The sequence below is a fragment of the Dromaius novaehollandiae genome, chromosome Z (genome assembly GCF_036370855.1).
Source record: "Dromaius novaehollandiae isolate bDroNov1 chromosome Z, bDroNov1.hap1, whole genome shotgun sequence".
Classification (NCBI taxonomy): Eukaryota; Metazoa; Chordata; class Aves; order Casuariiformes; family Dromaiidae; genus Dromaius; species Dromaius novaehollandiae.
In genome coordinates, this window is record NC_088132.1 from 42,958,962 (window position 1) to 42,979,594 (window position 20,633).

Below are 20,633 nucleotides of genomic sequence, written 5' to 3' on the forward strand. Positions count from 1 at the left end.
CGGCCCCCGGCCCCTGCGCGCCCCGCGCTGTGCTGTGCCGCGGCGCGGCGCCCCCTCCTCCCCGCCCACCATTTTCTCTGCTCTCAGACAGGCAGCGGCGAGGCGAGGCCAGGCGGCTGCCGCTGCCTCCGTCTCCCTCCCCTTCTCCTCAGATGCCCTTTGCTGCCGCTGCTGCAGGGTTATTATTACAGTACGTGGCTGCTCCCTCCCCCCGTGCCGTGCCGCGCCGCGCCGCGCCGCGCCGCCCCGCTCCGCGCCGCTGGCACGGCGCCGCGGCTGTGCAGCGCCTTGGCCCCGCTCCGCGCCTGGCCGCCGCCCAAGCGCGCGCGGCGCTGCCGTGTGGGGAGCGCCGGGCCCCGCGCGCGGGGACACCAACGGCCGCGCGGGCGGGGGCGCCAACGGCCGCCCGCCGCTCCCCGCCGAGCGCCCCCGGCCCGCGCCCGGCGCCGGCGCAGCGCGGCCGCGGCGGGCGGGCGGGCGGGCAGCGGGGGGACGCGGGGCTGCGGATTCTTGCCGACTAAGCAGTCTGGCGCTGCGGCGGCGGGCGGGGGGAGGCCGGCGGGGGGCGGGGGGAGCGCGCGTGTGTAAGGAGGGCCGGGCGGGGAGGGGGAGCGCTGGCGGGCGGCCAGCTGCCATCAGAATTAGCTCATTGTTCAATATAAGCAGCGCTGGCAACCAAACCCCAGCCCGAGAGAGAGACTTTCCCCCAGCCACCCCCACCCCTTTTTTCTTTTTTCTCCAAGGCTGCACTTTGGAAGAGGTGCAGTCATTCTTCCCCACACCCCCTACCCTCTCTCCACTCCCCCAACTATAAATTCCCTTCTGTAGCATGCTGCCCTTTTTTAATCCACATTTGTGTTTCAGATCATGTAGAAAGGACAGAAAGTGAGCAGGGAGCGGGGGCTTTTGTCTGTAAGTATATGCAATTCCAATCCACAGATTTTTTTTTTTATTATTAATTCTCTCTCTCTCTCTTTGTTTCTTTTCGTTTCTTTTTGCCCTTAGCTGGACTTTGCTGCAGCTTGCCTTCCCCCCTCTCGGTGCACGTTTCCAAGCAGGCTTTCTTACAGAAGATGGGAAACGTGCAGTATATATATTTAACTCTTTGTCTTTATGCTTTAAGGCTGGATTTCTAGGCTGGGGATTTTTCTGCACACGTTCAAGGGGAGATGTGAAGTGGTTTTCTAAAACTGGCTTGATTTTTTTTATTTTTTGCTTTTGCACTCCAAAGACACCAAAATGCATTTTTGAACTTAATGCACTTTGCTTTTTTAGCATGCATGCAAGGCGCTCGGATTGGTTTTTCATCCCTTTTCTTCTCCCTTGTAAAACGAATCTCCCTCTTCTCCGCCCTGACACTGGATTCCTCTCAGGCTGCTGGGGTTTATTTTTAGAAAGCAGTCATTCTTGCAACAGCCTTCTGCATTTTTGCATGTGCAGCAGTTAAATTTGGGGTGGTTCTTTTGAAAGAAAACAAAAGAAACGAGATGTATTTTGGTGTCCGTTTAGTGATGTGCTTTCTTCCAAATGTGTCTATGTACATCGATAGGTATATGAGTTTGCAATTTTATATCCAGCATGTATGTATGTGTTTGTGTGTAAACATATGACTCATACCTAATTACATTTCATACATACACACCATAAGTAAGAAATATATAATCAGTAGAAGAGAACTTTAATTTTTGTCACCAGATGAAAACTGATAAAGGAGGTATGCTACAAATACAGTCAATTAAGAGAGTAGTAATTTAAGGTAGCATTTAAATGAGATGGCACCTACTCTTTTTTTTCTCCCTATTTAAAATAGGGGTGTGTGTGCATGTGTGTGTGTGGAATAGAGGGAGAGAGAAAGCTGGAGGTTATGTAATGCAGTGCCATTTCCAAAAATACCCACTCTCTGGGCCATTGCATTGTGAAAGCCTGACACTGTTATACTTGTTTCTCGATTGCAAAAAAAAATACACATTGTAGTATGCTCAGGAACAATGGACCACCTTTACAGTAAGCATAGGATGGTGGATTTTTGTCCTCTTGGCTGATTAAGTGTGTTAACCATTAAGTATAGTGCTCTTCAGAGATGTACCAAGTGCTAAGAATAGCGTAGGGCTTTGCAAATCCAGGTACCAGGGATTCCTTTGTCCTATATTTAAGCCTACAGACCACTGAAGTGCAGAGAAGCATGATATATAAGCGTACATGTGGTTAGAATAATTTGCATGACTTTAATCTTAACCACTGAAGCTTATGCTTGGCTCATTCACTATTACGCTGGCAAAAAGCCTTTTAAATGTTGCGACAGTTGGACTTACAGGATTCTTTTCTTTTTTTTTTTTTTCCTTTTTTTAAATTATTTTCAGATTGTTCTCCTTGTGCTACTTGAGAGAAACTGCAATCCCAAGACTTAACAGAATCTAAAAATGGTAAGAATTAGTTGCTTTAGCAAAGAATTAGTAATTTTTAAAATATAATTGCAAGCCTTCTTTCCCCATCCCCAACAGCCATTTATAAATATGACCTATATTAGACATACTTTTTTGAGGTTATGGGGATTTGCCATACAATGATTGATGTACTCTGAGAACCTCTGGATGTTGGATCTTTGACTTTTCATTTTTCTTTGAATAAAAAACCTGAAATCCCTCTTTCTGCAGTAAGGCTTATTTAATTGAAACAAAAAGTGTTTAGAATATTATGAAAACTACTCATCATAACACACACAGGAATACATATAGACAAAGCAGTATCCAATAATTCCACTTCTCCCTCCTCCTTCCCTCCCCAAAAAAGAAATAGGTCATTGCACTTAGTATATGAAACAGATTTAATGTTGTTCTGTGAGGGAAGTACATAAAATGCAAACTAATTTTTTTTTTTTTGTAGTATTTAGTAAATTTTCCAGAATGCTGTCCTTTCTTTGTGGTTGGGATCTCTTTCAGAAAAAAAGGCTAGGCCTCAGCCTAACTGAACTTACAAGCACTTAGTTGGAGTGTATTTTTTGAACAGTATTGCAACAGTTATCCATTTCCTTCACTACTAATTGTGTTTATATTTTTACTGGTTTATAGCTCATTTGTCATAACATGAGATACTATTGTTGATGTACCTAATTTTAAGGATGAAGCATATTATGCTAAACAGGCTCTAAATATGGTATTCTCTGAGAAAGGTCATGTGTCTCAGAGTCAGCAGGACAAAGAAAATAATTTTTACCTAAAGGGTACGTAAAACAGGCAGAATTAGATTTGAATATATATGTAAACATATAGCATTTTTGACTGAAGATGCAGATTACTGAACTGTCTGAATACATGTATTCACATAAATGTGAAATACATTGGGTGCTACATCATACCACTTTCATAGTCAAAAATCTGCTAATTTGTACTGGAAGCAATAGCTAATTCAAAGTAGCTTTGCATAGGGAGTGCATTGGCACAAAATATTTTCCAAAGTGAGAGGCTCTCAAGGACATACTCTTATAAAGGTGGGGTTAAAGTAATTGCATAAATTATTTTATACTTGTCTGCGTCTTTGGAGTTGTTTTGACGGGGGGGAAGCAAAGAATGTTTAGAAGTAAGAAAATATGTAATCTCTCATGAAACCTTTTCTCTGTTTGGCTCCTTGTTTTATATCATTCCTATCTGCAGAAATAAATTTGCAAATTCTGGAGTTTTAGTCTATTCTGGAGCCCACTTTTATCAAAATGCTTTGCTCATCTGTATATAAATGAATAGCTGGGGGTGGGGAATTAAAAGGGAAATGATTCATTTAAGCTGTGAATAGAAATCATGTTAAAATACATTCTGTTCACACAACTGTGGAATATTGGATAAGGAGGCAACTGTTTTCCTACCAACACCAAGGTGACAATCAGCCCACATTTTGAGATAGTATGCAGGCTGTTATGTGCAATATATGACTATCTATGGAACAAAGGATTATTTTAAGTTTCGTTAGGCATAAAATAGCCATTGATTTTTACCAGCAGATGGTTCTATAAATCTAGCAAGGTTCCCCTAGTAGTCAGTGAAATCAGTTTTTGTAAAGCCAGCTTGTAGGCCAGAACATAATACAACTTAGAACTGTCCAAATGCAGCGAATCAAATGTGATTACCCATCTGTTTATTTTTTCTGTTGTTAGTTCTGCAGTGTAAGATAAATAAAAATCTTACTTGCTGTTTTGAAAAGTTTTGTATTTGTTCTGAAAATCCTTAATTCCTTTTCTTTTTTTTTTTTTTTTTTTTTTGGTTGTTGCTCAGAATTTCAATCTAAGAAAGACTAGATTTTGCCCCAGCTTACAGGCTGGCTTAAGATGTAAGACTTGGCAGAACTTCTTCCCCTACCACCACCCTTCCCTTCCTCCTGCCCCCACCCCCCCCTTTACTTTTGGCACAATAACACTGGATGTAATGAAGTCAGACCACTGACATACTTTCCTTGCAGGAGTGGACACACTTGTCTTTGGCATAGTTCTTGTGTTTATTCTGAGTCTCTCCTTAGCCATTCTAATTTGCAGGAAAAATTCTTCTTTACATATTTACATAATTGACACTTTCTACACTAAAATCCATAATTGTCAAAGTGTTTACTTTGTTTTTAATATACCAGCATATGCAAGGGGCTCTATTCCACTTTCACTCAGGTTGGGGAGAATTTAGCTGTTACATTTCACCAGGCTGAACTAAACTTTAAAAAAGGGGGGAAAAAATTGTACTGTTTATTGCTTTGCTAAACTGAAGGTATATTAATGATTTAGTTAAGCTTACAGTAAAATTAAGAGTGGTTAGAATAAGCTTGTTGAATGAGAACAAATTAATTCTTGGTTTAACTCCACTGTTTTAACTCCTCAGTTTCTTAATGTTCTTATTCCTTAAAGTGTCTCTTAGAAGTTCTTGCAAGTAAAAACAAACTCCTTAGAAGGTTAGTTCTCAATGCTGCTTCTCCTTTCCCTAGACTTGGAATTATGATTTGCTCATACCTGGTTAATGAATCTTTCTCGGAGCTGTATAGTATTTAAATCATAGTAATATAGAGAAATAAAAGGCAAAAGAGTCTACTTTGTTTTCTTATGATAATTTTTATTCATGGATATTTTAAGCCTTCTTATACAAGAAGACCTGACATTTAAGGATCTGTCCTTACTTGTGTAAAATTTATTTGCTTACAAAGTGACCCCTGAAGGAAGAAAGAACCTTTCATATTTCTTTGCAGTGTAAAAAGGCTTGTGATGATTTTTTTTTTTTTTTAAAGTATTACTTTTATTTGAAATACTGGAAATTCAGTACACCTCCTTCCTGGAAAATGCTGCATGTCATAACATATGAAGCTAGATTTCACTACTAATTAGGAAAAGATATGGGTTCTAATTAAAAAAAAAAAAAAAAAAAAGTGCTGTAATTGTGTTTAAAATGTATTTAGCCTGTGTAATCCAGTCATTGAAATAAAGGCTTTTGTGAGAAGAAATAGAGTAAGGAAGTCTCGTAAGTCCAGTTTTCTGTGACCTCCAAAGAAAACTTTTAGCAAAAACAGAAAATGCAATTTTTTTGTAAGGTAACACTTCTTAAAGAAAGAAATCAAACAGGCCTTTTATTCACAAAGTCGTCTGTTTGCTTTTAAAAGCACTCAGGTGTGTCTTTTTACCCCTGTTGTTTCCACTACAGTTCATTTCTGGACTTCAAGTTCAGTACCAAGAGTTTGCAGTGCTGGTGCTAACGAATTTAAATGGCAGGTTTATCAATAACTAATAAAAGCGTGTATCAGTAAACAGTTACATCCTTTATAATTTAATTTTGGCCTACCTGAAAATAAAGAAACCAAAAATATTCTGGAGTAGCTTATTATTTTTCTTCTGACTTGCTGTAATTTGATGGCTCTCTTCTAAAACACTAGCGCTGTGGAACTGCAGAGGTGTCATGCCGTACAGCTACATCATCCCAGAGCAAAAGACCCCAAAGGGAGTTCAGTGGGCTGAACAGTTCCTGTAGTATATCCTTGTCCCAACTGGATCAGTTTTGAGGCTGTTTTATAACTTGCGTTCTCTGCATTTTACTGTCTTGCTTGGGGAAAAAAAAAGAAGGAAAAATGGGATAGTGGCCTCTTGGAGAGGAAAAACAACTGGGGGAAGGTTTTTTTCATTAAGTCAGAAAGAAATGACAGCCTACATTTGGATGAAGGGAAAAAATGGCCATCCCATTTCTTTTTTGCAGTTTATAGGGAAAAGTATAACATTATTTAAGTTAGGTTAATATGCATATGAGAGAGTTTATATTTAAGATTTCAGACTGACTTGCCCATTAAGAATGTTTTTCCAGCAGGTGATCTGCAGATAGGTTTACACTTTGTGTAATTTTCTGTGTTCATAAAATGACTTTATTTTTGTTAGAACAACTGTTCATAGCTTTAGGATAATCTGTGGAAACTGGAGACTGGGATTTGTCTGACAGAAGCAGACATTATTATGTGCTTTTGTATGCTCTGAGGAATAGGAGGAAAGAGATGTGAGGATGAGGCATTGAGTCCAGCCTAATGCTAGATACACACTGGACAAGTGTGACTCCTGGTTCTGGCATGAGAAAACTTACACTACCTTGTTTCCTGTGCCTGCAGCTGGACTTGAATTCTCCTTTGTGGTAGTTCAGAATTTTATAAAGCTGTAGGAATAAATTGGATCTGGTTCTGTTTGTGTGTAGCCAGGGGCAGAATTTGTTCAAGAAAAGTTACTGAGAGGGATGACAGTTAAGCAATTTTGGCTGTCTGAATGGGTATTGTGCTTCTTTAGTATGCTTATGCATTGTATATGAAGGATACATTTGAGGAAATTTATCCTACACTACCAGCTTACTGAAAACTGAGGAAGAGTTAAGGCCTTTCCAGCTTACAAAATAAATAAGCAAAAATAAAAGCACAGCCTTTTTAATACTTTTGCTAATTCAGCTGTTCAGTTGTGCAGACAAAGCACATTTACTTGATTACAGCTAGAACAATTCAAAGTGGAGTTAAAAAAAATCATTTTTTGTGCAAAGCAGATACTGTGGTTACTTCTGTGGTACAATTCATACGTACATTTAAAAACAAAAGAACTATATGTAGGTGTGTGTGTCTACATAGTCACAAACATCCACACTCAGGCTACTAAAATTTTAGAACCAGGCACCAGTGTACTGCATCTGAACAGGACAGTGTGGACAAGTGGATTGGAAGGTCAAGTGATCCTTTGTCTTTTTCCAGGACAAGTCTTTACTAAGGCTGAAATATAGGGAAATCAAAAAAAATTCACATACCACCTGTAATATTACACGGTTATGACACTTTGCTTTTTAAGGGTCGGGAGCAAAAGCCCTCACCAATGAACAGAAATTTTTTTGCATCATCATACTGCTGCCCCACAGCTGAGCTCTGATCATTGTGTGTATGGCTAAAGAGAGAGGAGAGAGACTACCTCTAGCAGCCCCAGAACAAGTTAATAAAATAGTTCAGTTAGACAGTATCATTGACTGGGACAGGAAATTTTAATAAAAATATTTTTAAATATTTGTATTTTGTTTTTATTTCAAAGATTTATTCACTCTGATACCTCATTAAACCATATTGGTTGAGGGTGCAATCTGGAAAGGTGCAAAAATGTTCTTTTCAAATGTTTAATGTGGAATGATACTATGAATCATTGTTTGAGTGTTACATGAAGTTCAGTTTAGGCTGCTGGTCTGGCAAATTCACTGTAGCACTACTGAATGAGGCCCTATGTAGACGTTCCTGTGAGGGTTACTGATGTTTCCTTCTGTAAATACTGAATTTAAAAAAAGCATCAACCCTCAAAATATGCAACATTTTTTTCATCCTGCAAGCAGAAGTGTTTCTGGATTAATTCTGTTAACACTAACCTTCTTGTCTATCTACTTGCAGAGCATACCTTTGTGGTAGTATGTTCAAAAAAAAGTTCAAAGAAATTTTGTATATTCTTTCTGAAGGTAGTGTAAGCATTGGCTTAATATGCACATTACCAGAAAGAACTCTTGAATTCTTAAAACATTCATGTTCAGAAAGCACACATTGCCATCGTACAGCTACTCAAAAAGATTAAGTTGGAGAGGAACAAATCTTCCTTCTTTATTTTGACAAGAATATATCAGTGATGAATCTTCCAGCATGAAAGGGCGTGAGTTTAAATAACTCTATTGCTGTTAGCAGAAGAAAATCCTGTGGAAATGTGGGTACATTTTCTTACTGTTAATTTCTCAGCTAAGTAATTAAATAAAGAAGAAGAGAAAACAAAACAAAAAACTTGTCAAGCAAAGTTGTTTTACCGCATGTCTACTGATTAGATAAATCCCAGAACCCATATGTATTTTATTATTTACAACATACATAATATATATGGTACAGTTTAGATTATGTTTTCATATCTGGAGTAACGGTAAAGCAGTAAACATTAAATGATGGTAGATGCAGGTGATAGGGTGACTGTGCAGGTAAAGGTACCATAGTGCTTTCAAGCACCTGCTACAGTATCATCAGCTGTGGCCATTGCATCTCTTTTAATGAGGTAAGTGCTGTCTGTACAATATGGTTTTGTCTCATTTCCGAGAACACCAGTGGGGCCTTCAATATTAGCCTGAAATACGCTGGTTGGGCAAGAGGTCGGTATCCTGCGAGGGGTAAGACTTTCATTGCCGGGCTTCACAGGAAAGAGGTCAGCAGAGGCAGTGCGCTTGCCACCGCTTGGAGAACATCAGTGTGGATTTCTAGTCACATCTCTGGTATGTGCAAGAAATTTAAGCAAAATCTTAAAAAAAAATTAGTCCGAAGTGGTATATTAATTCTTCTGTAAGTTGCAGTACGCAGGCCACTCATTTAGAAAATTTATAGGAATTCTAAAAAAATGAAGCATGCTTCGGGATTCAGCTTGGTGTGTATTTTTTGTGTCCCCCAGAACTGGAAATAGGGAGTTGGGAGAGCATGCAGGAGTCGCGTCCTTCTGCGCTCTCTCTCTTCCTATTCTTCCTTCAGGATTCCCCTAGTGGCCGCTGTTCTTGCTGGTCTTCCCCTTGCAGTATTTGGCCAGTGTTTGGTCAAAGCTACCTGAGAAGCTGAGCATGCAACCTTTGGTCCTGAATTTTGCTGCCATACTGTGTGTTCATCTAACAGAGACTTGCATCTGCTTCTGCAGCTACTGTCAAGTGTAGATGCAAGTAGCTACTAATTAAACATTTCACTACCTAACTGTGCTTGAAGAGTCCATGATGAACTCGCAAGCACTTGCCTGAAAACTCAGATCCTGTTCTGATTTTCAGGGCTGCTATAGTTGGTTTTGTGTGTCTGCATGTTAATACCTTAAGTAATATAACAAAAGCTACCACTGTAGTAAACAGGCAAGCAAAATTAAGACAAAATGGTGTTGGGTTGCGTAGGTTTTTGAGTTCGTTTTTCTGGAGGGCTTGTTTAGTTATTTCAATTTCTGCAATGCTTTATAGTTTCAGAGTTCATGCACTGAAAGTTTTTGGTAGAATAAAGTAGTTTACAGTTGTTTTACTGGTTAATGGAAATTTCTGTATAATATACATTTATTTCCTCTGCTTATTCCAGAAAAATATTTGTGATTCTTTTCCTTTTAAGGAGTGTGATGCTCCAGTAAATTTTGTACAGCCACTCAGATGTTGCTTCTACATGTTGTAGAAAGGTGTAAATACATACATAAAAGATGAAAATAGTAAATTATATTGTGGATGAAAATAAGAGTGAGTTCTTTGAAGAAACTGAAGTAGATGAGCCAATGCAGGAGACCACAAGGTAGCAGATACTTCAGTGTCACCTGGAAAATACAAGCTTTAGGAAGGGTAAAAGAAATTGTGGATGAAGATGGTTTTATATGAGAAGTTTTGTACTTGAAACCTAGAAAATTACTTCCAAGGTCACTTCCCGATGTTGAATAAGGAAGGAGCAGATGACATCCTATTCTGTGAAAGTGATAGAAAGTGGAGAAGTGATGAACAAGGACTGCAAAGAACCCTAATGAATAAGCTTGCTAATTCATCTAGAGCGTGGAGAGGGGAATGCAAGAAAAAGCTTACTTGACTCATTTAGGCTTTTTCAACTCTCTGTGGTTGTGAGCTTGAGTCATCAGATGGGGAGGAATAATATCTTGCCCATGAAAAAGCAGAGCCAGCAAAGGATGCTGATGCACAGAAGGCAAAGGGAAGTTCAGGTGTGCAGTTGTCCTGCCAATACTCTGTCATGTATCAGTTCTTCCTGTAGCGGCAGGAAAAGCCTAGCCAAAAAGGTAGGCTAGCTGGAACAGGCCCAGTAAGGAAGAGAACAATTGTATAATTGTTCATCCGTTCTCTCAAACATGTATCTCCATCTGCCTGCTGCGTGGAAGTAACCAAATGCTAAATGATTCTTTTCGCTGATTCTTGAATGTTTATGGCACTGATCTGGAAAGCAGCATTGCTAGAAATACCTGCAGTATATTGAAAATGTGAAGACAGAGACACAGGAGGCTCAAACTTGTGATGCAGAGCCAGACAAAAGAGGCAGTCGAGTTCACCAAGTTGAGAGACCTCACACCTGTTAAGCCAGTCATTCCCGATGCTTCTAAGTGCTTAATTAAGTTTGCATTTTAACTTGGGAGACTTGTGGTTTCTGATAGTTCAATATGGAAAGCTTCTACACTGAGCCTGTTTCTGAACCATCCTATCAAGACAGCAGCATCCTATTTAATTGTGACTACAGCTTCTTAAATATAATAAAGATTCATGAAAACTTCAGTCAGTCTTTGAAATAAGGAGTAATGATGAGCACTCTTGATGTTACACTGGCGTTTCCCTCTCCAGAAGATTCAGAAGGCAAAGCTGATTGATAGCAGACTACCATCCAACTAAACTCTGACAAGCAGCAACCATTCAGTTGACAGTTGCTATATGTATTAAATCTTGCGCACTAGGTTTGGAACATGGTGGACGTTAATATCATATGCTTTCATAATGTTCCCCTCACTGTTAAAAATAAACTACTGCAGATGGGAGCGCTAGCTTACCTCTTCCACTGAAGTTAATGATAAAACATGCATTGATCCTAGCACAAGCTTTTCTTTCAGTTTTCTTTAAAATGAATTAGTTTTTTTAACAGAATGATTTATCTGATATTCAAGTAGCACTGCAACAAGATTTTTAGTGAAGACTTTTTTTATGCATCTGGATGGCGACAGTGGGCCATCAGTTTTAAACACAACTTTTTACCATAGTAGGAGGCATTGGGGGGATTGAGAAGTGGATGGTGGAATGTGCTGGGAAAAGCCACTGCAGCTCAAACCAGCTGATAACTAAGAAACTTCAGATACTGCACAGAAATAACTGTTTCCAATTAGCAGGAACTATGTTATATTTTTGCAAAAGAAAATGCAATAGGAAACAACCCAACTGAGAAAAAAAAATCTGCCAGACACTTTCAGTGATGCTGGGATCAGCCAAAATGGAAATAATTACAATTTTTCCTCTAGGAGCTTTAATGTCATTGATTTACATCATTGCAACGTAGAACAACGGTGATGAAAAAATCCCTAAACTATTTCAAAGGAATGTAGGTGTGGAAATGAGGAGCGCTGTTTGGTTCCAGCTATATGGTCTGTCCCTGGGGCAGCATGGTGCAAGGACAGCTTGTCTGGTCTGCGTTATGTGCTGCTGCAGAATCAGTCCGTGGGACTGCATCAGGGAAGTTTTACTGGGCTGCAGAGTGGAAAAATGTGCCCTGAGAGAGGTGGGCTGCCACTGTCCTTCCTTCTCTTCAACACTTATACGGCACATTTTACCCCTCCGTTCCTCAGCACATGGCCATTCATGCTTCAGTGAAGAATTGTTAGAGTTGGTGACCTCTTTGGAATTAGGAATTTCTAGAGGACTTCTTTTTTTCCCCAGAGTTAGTTTACATGATAAAGAAGTTATCTGAAACTTGTCAAAAGGTGGTTTCCATCATGCTTGGAGCAGTTGGTTTTCTTCGTCAAGTTGTGGGTCAGAATTCCAGGCCGCAGTGGAGCTGAACTCCTCCGTGTCTGAGTGAGATGTGAGGAACAGGAATTCAGTCATCGCCCATATGGAAAGAAAAAAAAGATAGAAAAAGCATCTCTGGAGGCTTTCCTTACTTGTTTTGTAAATATAAAAGGCTCAGGAATGCTTAACAGGAGTGTGCTCATTGTGCTAAAACCATATCTTTGAGATGTCTTAAGTCTGCTTTTTCTCCAGGTGCATATATCTGTGTTTGAAAGATGCTCTTCATGTGTAGGAATTAGGACCAGGTAGCAAGAAACTTACTCTAGCATCTTGCTGTGACTGATACTGTAGATTTAGTCCAACTCTTTTAAAATTGTTTCGTGTATCTGCTTTGAAGGCAGACAAAATTTTGTGCTCCCTTCCTATTGCTCGTAAGGAGCAAGGAGCTTTATATATAAGAGGACCAGGGGCTAAAAATGGAAGAGCAGGTGCTCGTGTTTTGGAGTGCTGGTTAGACAGAGCCAGTGCAGCAGTAAAAAGAGGGTTCTCAGTTTGTTGAGCAGAGGAGAAAAGAAGAGTCTACTCTCAGAAATCCTTCTGTTTTAAACAAGGTAGCAGTAAATAGCATTGCAGTCCTGATGCTGTAATAACTGGTAAATAGATTGAGCATTTATTTTACACCACTGTGCTTTTCCTGATTTGTAGTCTTAATTTTTATATTTTATAGATTTTTAAGAAAATGGAGGCTAAAAAACTTTAAAACCATCTGCTTTACAGCTTGTAGTACTCTGTTGGAAGTTGGCCTCAATTTCTCAGGGAGAACTGGTTTGTTGTAGCAGGACGCTGTCTCACACAGCACTTCCCAGGTCAGTGGGGTTTTTTTCCCTCAATTTAGCAATGTGGGAGTGAATCGTGTTGTGCCAGAAAATAACACTTCCAAGGCGCGTAATGTTGTTAGTCAGATGTTCAGGGGTCATCCACTCTGGCAGCTTTATGGCTGAAGTTTACTAGCTTGTTTTTTTTCACTAATGATTATCAAACAGTGAGGCTATCAGTTTGAGTCAGCCTACTGCTTTGAGTCAACCTACTGCTCTGACACATTATCTAGACTTGCAGGAACTTGAGTTTTCAGTCCATTCTAAAGTTCAGTAATTCTGTCATGAATCCTAATATTTTCATTGTGTAAGTCAAGCCTGTACTCCCATACTAATCACACAGGAAGTACTAAGAAATGAAGACATGGTGTGTATCAATGAAAGCGTTTAGAAGTGTTTGCTTGATGCTGACAGCTGGGATGCCGCACGCCTTACATCCTCCGCTGTAACGGAGCAGTTCTGTGCACTTCTGCTCTACCTATAGCTCATCTTGAAACATTAATATCAGTTGTTTGGAGCCACTAACAGCTCTTGCTGTGTATTTATAGCACCCTAGTAACCAGCGTATCTAAACGTCTAAGTCACATTTTACAGAGGCGGTAGCATGGCCAGACATGTCTTTTTCTTATTTTTCCTTGTGTACTAGTATGTCCCAAGCGGACTTTTCTATGCTGGCATCTTTTTTCCGCTCCAGAATCTTCCTCTGTTTAGCGAGGACCTGAGCCGCAATGCCCTGGCCCTTCAGCTTTGCACGAAAGGCAGGTGGTGACAGTGCTTTGGCTGCCAGGTTCTCCACGCCGACACGGTTATAGCACTGCAGTTGCTACGTGTGGAGTATGTCCGTGTGATTATTATCTACCAGTGGTGGCCACAGCAGGTGTTTCTGAAGAAAGTAATAAGAAAGTAGGACATCACTAAATATTTTGTCCACAAAGGAAATTAATGTGGAAGATAGTTTGGGGGTTTTGTGATTTTTTGTTTTCTTTTTTTACCCTGCAGCATAGTTGTTAGTTTTTCTTACAGTTTAGAGCTCTTCTCCCCCACCCCAAAAGCTCACCCTCAAACCGTAGTCCCTCCAAGTTGTTGTGAATGTAAGTTTAGATGAATGCTCCTTTTCATTACTTAAATGCAAATGTTTATTTTATTCCTGCTAAACTATTAATACTTCGAGATGACAAGGTCTGTAGACTAGAATCCACCTCAGACTGCATGGAAGATACAGAAACTGATGTACACCATAAAAAGTAATACTGTATTCTGTTACTTATGCCTTGCCTGTACAGGAAAATATGCATTTTTGTGTACTTGGCAATTTGAGTATGTTCTGCAGTAGAGCTGAACCACTATTGCTGGTTCACATCATGGGTTTTCATACAAAGGTTATGGCTACACAACAAAATCAAGGCATAGTTGCAAGACAGGTAATCAGTGGTTAAAGATAACAACAGGAGAGCTTAGGGGTTACTTGGTATCCTTCGTTTGTGTGTCTCAATGTGAACATTAACTGATGAGTCCACAGAGCACCCTGTACTGTATATTAGATATCACTATGTCAGACATACCCAGAGACCTTAACTGGCTTGTCTGAGATCCCATAGTAAGCGAAAAAAGAAAAAAAGAAAGATGGGATGTTTTAATCAGTACACAGCACTGCATTTTGTACTATGGAAAAATCATAGAAGAATTTATTGGAATAGGCACTGCCTTAGACTCTGTATTTTAAATTTCTATATTTCCTACTGTACAGTAGAGTTCAGGATTTTTCTTAGATGATTTAAAGGATTCTCCAATAATTTCTTCAAGCTGTATCTAGTCCAGCTGTGACTACTAATAGTCAACATGCAAGTCCACAAAAATGAAACCATTTCTCTGGTTTCAATGTAGATACAGTGGCAAGCAGGTGCACAAAGCCAATGCACCAGGAATTTAAGTGACTAGGTAAATCCTGAGCCCCAAAGTGCAAAGGAGTTTGAAGGGTGTGATAAAGGAGTCCAGCTCAAAACTATGCAGAAAGAGTTTAATTCACTGACCAAAGGCCCAGTAGGTAGAATTAGGAAAATAAGTTTAAGATCTTCAGCGCAATCTACAACACTGGTACCTGAGCACTTGGCAGTGTTCAACGAGAGCGAGCTGGAGAACGGCTGTCACCGCCTCCTGCAGCCGAGGACCCAAGCGCGGGAGGCTGCAGCGCAGGTTCACCCTGACCGAGGTGCCCGGTGTTTAGGCGCTCTGGGTTCCCCCCGCTGTCAGTGGCTGCTTTGGATCGTGACCGTCCCCCCAGGGGTGACCCCCTTCCTGCCCTGCGGAGTGGGCTAAGGAGAAGTGGGCTCTTTCCTTGGTGTCAGGTAGAATGAGTCAGCCCAAATCATCTCTCCCACGGCTGCATAGCAGATTTTGCCACGGTTGAGCCATAGGTCAGTATCTTAACCATTAAACCCTGCTGCCAGCTGCTTTACCGTATGTCCTTAATAATGTGTTGGAATTCCTTTAATGTCAAAAAAACGGGGTACTAACAGAGGACTGTAGCTGTGCTCAGTGACCTCGGAAAGTGCTATGTTCCTGTCCGCAGTTGTGAAAGGATTATCAAAGGTGCGTTCCCATCGCCTTCTGCAGGCGTCAGCAAAGGTAATAATCTTCATTAAACAGGCTTTCGCCAGTGAGTTATGGCTGCTAGTGGTGCTGGGCACAGGTGTAGTTCAAGAGTGCATTGTGGGAGCTGCTCATCCTCATTTTTCCTCCTCCTCAGTAAGACAGTTGTCTCTAATGTCCTTTGCAAGGGATGTTGTCTAATGGGTTGGAGGCAGAAGAGAGCGGGCATGTACGTGGTCTCACAAAACCCTAAGGAAGTTCAACAGTAACTGACGTCGGTTTATATGTGTAAGTCCTGCCACATTACAGAATTTCTTGAAGAGAGTCTTAAAGCCATATTATCTACATCGTATGCTCTTTAAGAAAGGCTGCGAAACACGGTGTGCCATCTACAGTATAGCTGAAATACTCTCAGGACAGATCTTATTGTCATGGGCACTCAAAAAATGTGCACTGAGCATAAACCACAGCTCTAGGGCTCTGGGCCAAACTTGACTGACGTTAGACTTTTAGTTTTAGTAATGTGGGCTGTCACATGAACACCATTTGATTGCATTTAATGAATCTCTCTGTTAGTAAGAAATTGTATATATTTATGTCACTACAGGTTTATCAACCAAGGTTAACGATTTGGGTTAGCCAGGAACTCTTTCCAACCAGCCGAGGGGATGGGGGATTTCCAAAGGTAAAGTTATTTATGTAATTTCTTTCATCTAACAAACAGTCTACTAAGATGAAAATTTTCTGTAAAAAGCACTGTGAAAGGTCCTTAGATTTGATTTTATGACTGCTTCAAGAGAGTAGCCAGCTCTCATGATTTCATCACGAGTCTCATGGTATTCTGTTTTTCTAAAGCCTCGACTCCTTAAGCCAAGCAGTTAAGTGAGGATTTCAGCTTTCATTTTAAAATTATGTTTCTAGCCTTCAGGGCTGCAGAAAACATGGACTCTTGCTGGCTTACATACCAGAAAGAAAACATACTAATTCTCAAAAGCTCATGTTTCTTAAGCCTGTCTCATGATTTTGCAAGCTTGACATCTGATTTTGAATGTTTGACTTTGGCAATTTTCACTTGGCAATATAGAGAAAAATAGTCAATGATAATACAGGAAGAGGGAAGAGGTTTTTCCATGCCTTTTTCCCTTGTTTTTTTTTCTCATTTTCTTTTAAGTTTTGTGCTTGTGTTTTACCTATCTTGAGTTAAAGTATACAAAGATGGCAGTCTTCATTTGAATTTGACAAGGAATAAGTACCCTGTTAACATAAATGCGGAAGATGTGGCATATCAGACAAGTCTGCTAATACTTTGTTTTATCACCGTTACTGATTTCATAAAACCCAAATTGGATATGAAATTTGAACAGGAAAATAAAGCAGCTACTCAGAACCACAGAACATGGGTGTTTCAGTCCCACTCTCTTTCATTAATTACTCAAAATCTGGCAAAAAAATTGGCAGGTAAGCTAAGGAGAGAGTACATCGAAAACTGTTTTGATTAAATTTCAATTACTATCTAGGCTGCAGATCTCTGTTAACAAAACTCTGCTATTCCATCTGGATAGGACTATATTTTCCACACTTTTTCTTTGTAAAGGAGGTTCTGAAATTCATAGCTGGGCTGCATTTGTGTGCATCAGATTTGCAGACTCATGTGTGATCGTGCCTATTTTTAAATTAGCATATATATGGCAGTACTGCCATTCCTGACGTTCAAAATATTTCAAAAGTTCAGCTAAATAGGCTGATAGCAATGCTAGATTAAGATGAATGTGCTATATATGGTCCCACTTATATTAAATGAAACTGCTAATTTTATGGATCAGCTGTGTGTTAACTCGATGATTTTTATTCACACTTTTTAAGTTAGCAGTGTTTCCTAACTTATCATTCATCGTTACACAAAGTTGCTCCTGGAACACAGGAATAAAGCTGTGAACTATGTGCAGCTTAGTTAACAACAATACTGCATTACATTGCATTTATGAATAGCCATGTTTTAGTGTTATACATAGCTTAAAAAAAAGTATATCAAAAGCGATCATGGTTTCTGAACTGGTCAGAAAAATATTATACTTTTTTCTTTACAGTGATTAGATTCCTGCTTTGCAAGTTCCATGCATTTGTTCTAGCTTTTATGTAATTCTTCAAAAGATATTTGGCATATGCATAGGAGGACCAATTTTTAGAACTAGCTCCAAATTTTCTTTCATAATTGAGTTTCAAAAGCAACTTGAATATGAGTTGCCCAGAGTCCAGCTTCCAGCAGAATATCAGCCTTAGCAGAAACTGAGTGTCTTTGGAATCTAATATTCTTCATCAGGCTTATAAAATTAGTCAGGGTAAACTGCTGAAGAAGACTGCAGGAAGTGCTCAGTCCTTCAGTTCAACAGTTTTATGAACTCATTGCTAATTCCTAAACAGGTTGAACTAAAGAAAGAGTAAAATTAAATGAATAGATTTTTTTTAAACTCTTAATTTCAGATAAAAGACCTTTTCTTTCTCATGCAACCAACAAGTATAAAAGGATATATTTATTAAAGACAACTTATTTCCAGACCTAGAAGGGTCATATGGGACTTTTTATCTTATGATTGTATGGCAGGATTTCAGGCCTGAGATTGTTTTCACAGCTGAAAAGGAACTGCCCAACACAATGCTGCTGGAAATTTGCCCAGCTCTTTGGTCTGTGCGGTGTGCCTGTTTGCATGTGTAAGTTTCTCGTTTTCCCCACATATCCTGTAATGATACACAAGTAGCGAATTTAGTCAACAAAAAAGCAAAAATATTACGGCAAGGATGGAATTTTCTGGAGTCCTGTGAAGGAACATGTTTGTGCAGTCACTAAAATTTAAACTATTTCTTCATTCTGAAATTCTGTCTCGGGCAAAATTCCCAGTTTGGCTCTAGCAGAGACGAGGTACGTTTCCACTCCCAGGCCTGCCCCCGAGTCGCAGAGCCCTGCTGCATGTGCCCTCACAGACGGCTCTGCTGGGTTTCTCTCTTTCTAGTGCCCCTCAAGGAGAGGGCACAGTTTGCCCCCAGGAACGGATTTCGGCTCTGTGTTCAGCCTGAGAACTGCTATTGCCCGTGGGCAGTGCAGAAGCGGCAGTTCACGTACTGGAAAGCAGAACTTCATCTATAAGCTGTGGCACAGACAGTGGGAAAGTGATGGCATGGCCGCATTCTCAGCACAAGTAAATGTAGCTAATAGGGGCACTCCGTAAAAAATCCTGCCTCAGAAGAGCCTATGGAGGGAAAGACCCTAAAAATTGCACTTTCTTGGTAGTTGTATGACTGCTGTGAGTTTATTTCTTAATTCAGAAATTCACAGCTTTCCTGTCAGAAAAACTTCGAAAAGAAGTAATCTTTCTGTTTGATGAACATACCCTAAGTAGTAAAGCCCATAAATCATCTTTACAATTCTGATCTCTTAAACACAAAAAACAGATTTTTTTCCAATCACTTACAATATATTACTAGTTAAAAACAGTGGTTTGTTTAGGATTCCATTGTAACATATCATCACCAAAGTATTTAAGCACATGGTTAGCCTTTAGTCCTCCTATTGATGCTTAACGTGAAATGTATATTAAAGTGCTTTCCTAAATTGGCATAGACTTAAGCCGGTGGTGGCAATGTTTAAGCTGAGATAGCTGGCTAACGTGACACCATTTCTTTACTTGTCCAGAGACCATGATAATACAATACAGTACATTTAGAGTACCAGTAGGAAAAGAATCAGTGATGTTTTAGAGGAAAGTCACTTATTAGTGTATGCTAGCTGCTTAAGGTGTAAGGCATTTAAAAGATGAGAGGCCTAAGCTCTGAAAGGTCCTCTGTAATAATGAGATGGACTTTCAAATCTAAGAGATCCTTTCCATGTTAGAGGCCAAGTGGAGCCATAAAAAGGAGCTTGAGATTTAAAAAAAGCAAGCAAAGGAATTCACTGGTAGAGTATCCCATTAATGGTTTGGTTACCTGTGTCAGTACTGAGTTGCATTTTTAAAAGGGGCTCAGTGCCATCTTTAGATTTGTGGCCATGAGCTCTGCATCATCGATCCGGAGATGCTGTGCCTGCATTTTTATGCCTCGTGTGTGCAGGACAGGTAGTTGTGAGTTATCAGCCCTCCTGGTATGCCAAAGCAGCTGCAATGCAACGTGCACAGGCGCAGGTTTTGGGCTGTGCTGTGCCAGCCCTTGTGGAGGGGCTGAGCTCAGGAAGCCCCCAGCCTCTCCCCCACCGCTGTGTGTGAAGCGGCCGCACTCACCCTGCTTCTCCAGGATGAAATGTTTTCCTGGAATGAGCCCAGGCGGTCAAGGAGTTGGAAAATTTGGCCTGCAGAGAAACTGCTCGGTATGGTGGTCGCAAGAAAAAAGCCCTTTGAGGAACAGCGGATGGCGAGCTGTGGAAAGGGTTGTCACTCGAAAGCTTCACCCCACCCCACTTCACTAGGCTGGTTGGGGCTGCCCCAGCTGCTGCACATGGCCAAACGCCCCAGCTTCAGCAGGAGTGGAGGGCTTGTCTCAACGCCTTTGTGCTTCGGCTGCCGGGGCACACTTGTTCAACTCAGAGTAAAGACATTTCCTCAGATGTGCTTGGGCTTGCTTAGTTTTTAAACAATCTTTTCCTCCCTGTGGCATTAGTATTTACAGTTGATTGAGCCATGTTTGGTAGGTGTTTACTTCTAAACTACAGTTAGAGAACTCTAAAAACTTTAGGATGGGAAAAGGGAGGGTGGACCCCATCAAGCAGTCTTTGTAGAAGCATAGCTAATACTGTTTTTCTTCTCTGCAGGGATATCTTCCTATCTCAAAGGAAGTAAATCGCAAGAAGAAAAGTGAGGCTGAAGTGGCGTTCCTGACTCCAGTAAATGGCTATGGACACCATTTCACCAAAATCGATTACCTCTACTCTTTTTAATCATAATTCCTCCATTTGTATTACATATGGTGTATGGGTTTGATGAGGTCATGGTGTCATATATCGGGAATTGTTTCTGTGTATATCATCAAGTGTAAGAAGAAACTATGGGACTCTGAGCCTTGCTTTAGAGAATAACAGTGGACAAATGTGTACCATAAAAATAGTTTTTAACATTCTGACTCAAGCGAAAGCTCTCAGAATTTCACACTGTGAATCCATGTTTACAAACATTACAGGTGGGCCTTCAGGCCTGGTTCTACC

The 20,633-nt window shown here is 40.4% G+C and overlaps 2 long non-coding RNA genes across 4 annotated transcripts in view; one reads left to right on the forward strand and one right to left on the reverse strand.

The window, feature by feature from the left end:
- The first annotated feature begins 605 nt into the window (after nt 1–605).
- On the forward strand, nt 606–20,409 carry LOC135324979 (uncharacterized). Of its 3 annotated transcripts, XR_010386194.1 has the most exons (5): nt 606–760; nt 865–912; nt 2,361–2,423; nt 16,056–16,133; nt 18,051–20,335. It is a non-coding gene; the product is annotated as an uncharacterized LOC135324979 (long non-coding RNA). The 3 variants fall into 3 exon arrangements; XR_010386192.1 differs by lacking the exon at nt 606–760 and having other exon boundaries at nt 767–912; XR_010386193.1 differs by lacking the exons at nt 606–760; nt 16,056–16,133 and having other exon boundaries at nt 767–912; nt 20,244–20,409.
- Nucleotides 13,464–20,633, reverse strand: part of LOC112995253 (uncharacterized) — a 41,528-nt gene continuing 34,358 nt past the window's right edge. Inside the window, exon 3 of the long non-coding RNA XR_003262151.2 lies at nt 13,464–13,742. This is a non-coding gene — a long non-coding RNA (uncharacterized LOC112995253). The remainder of the gene's footprint in view (nt 13,743–20,633) is intronic.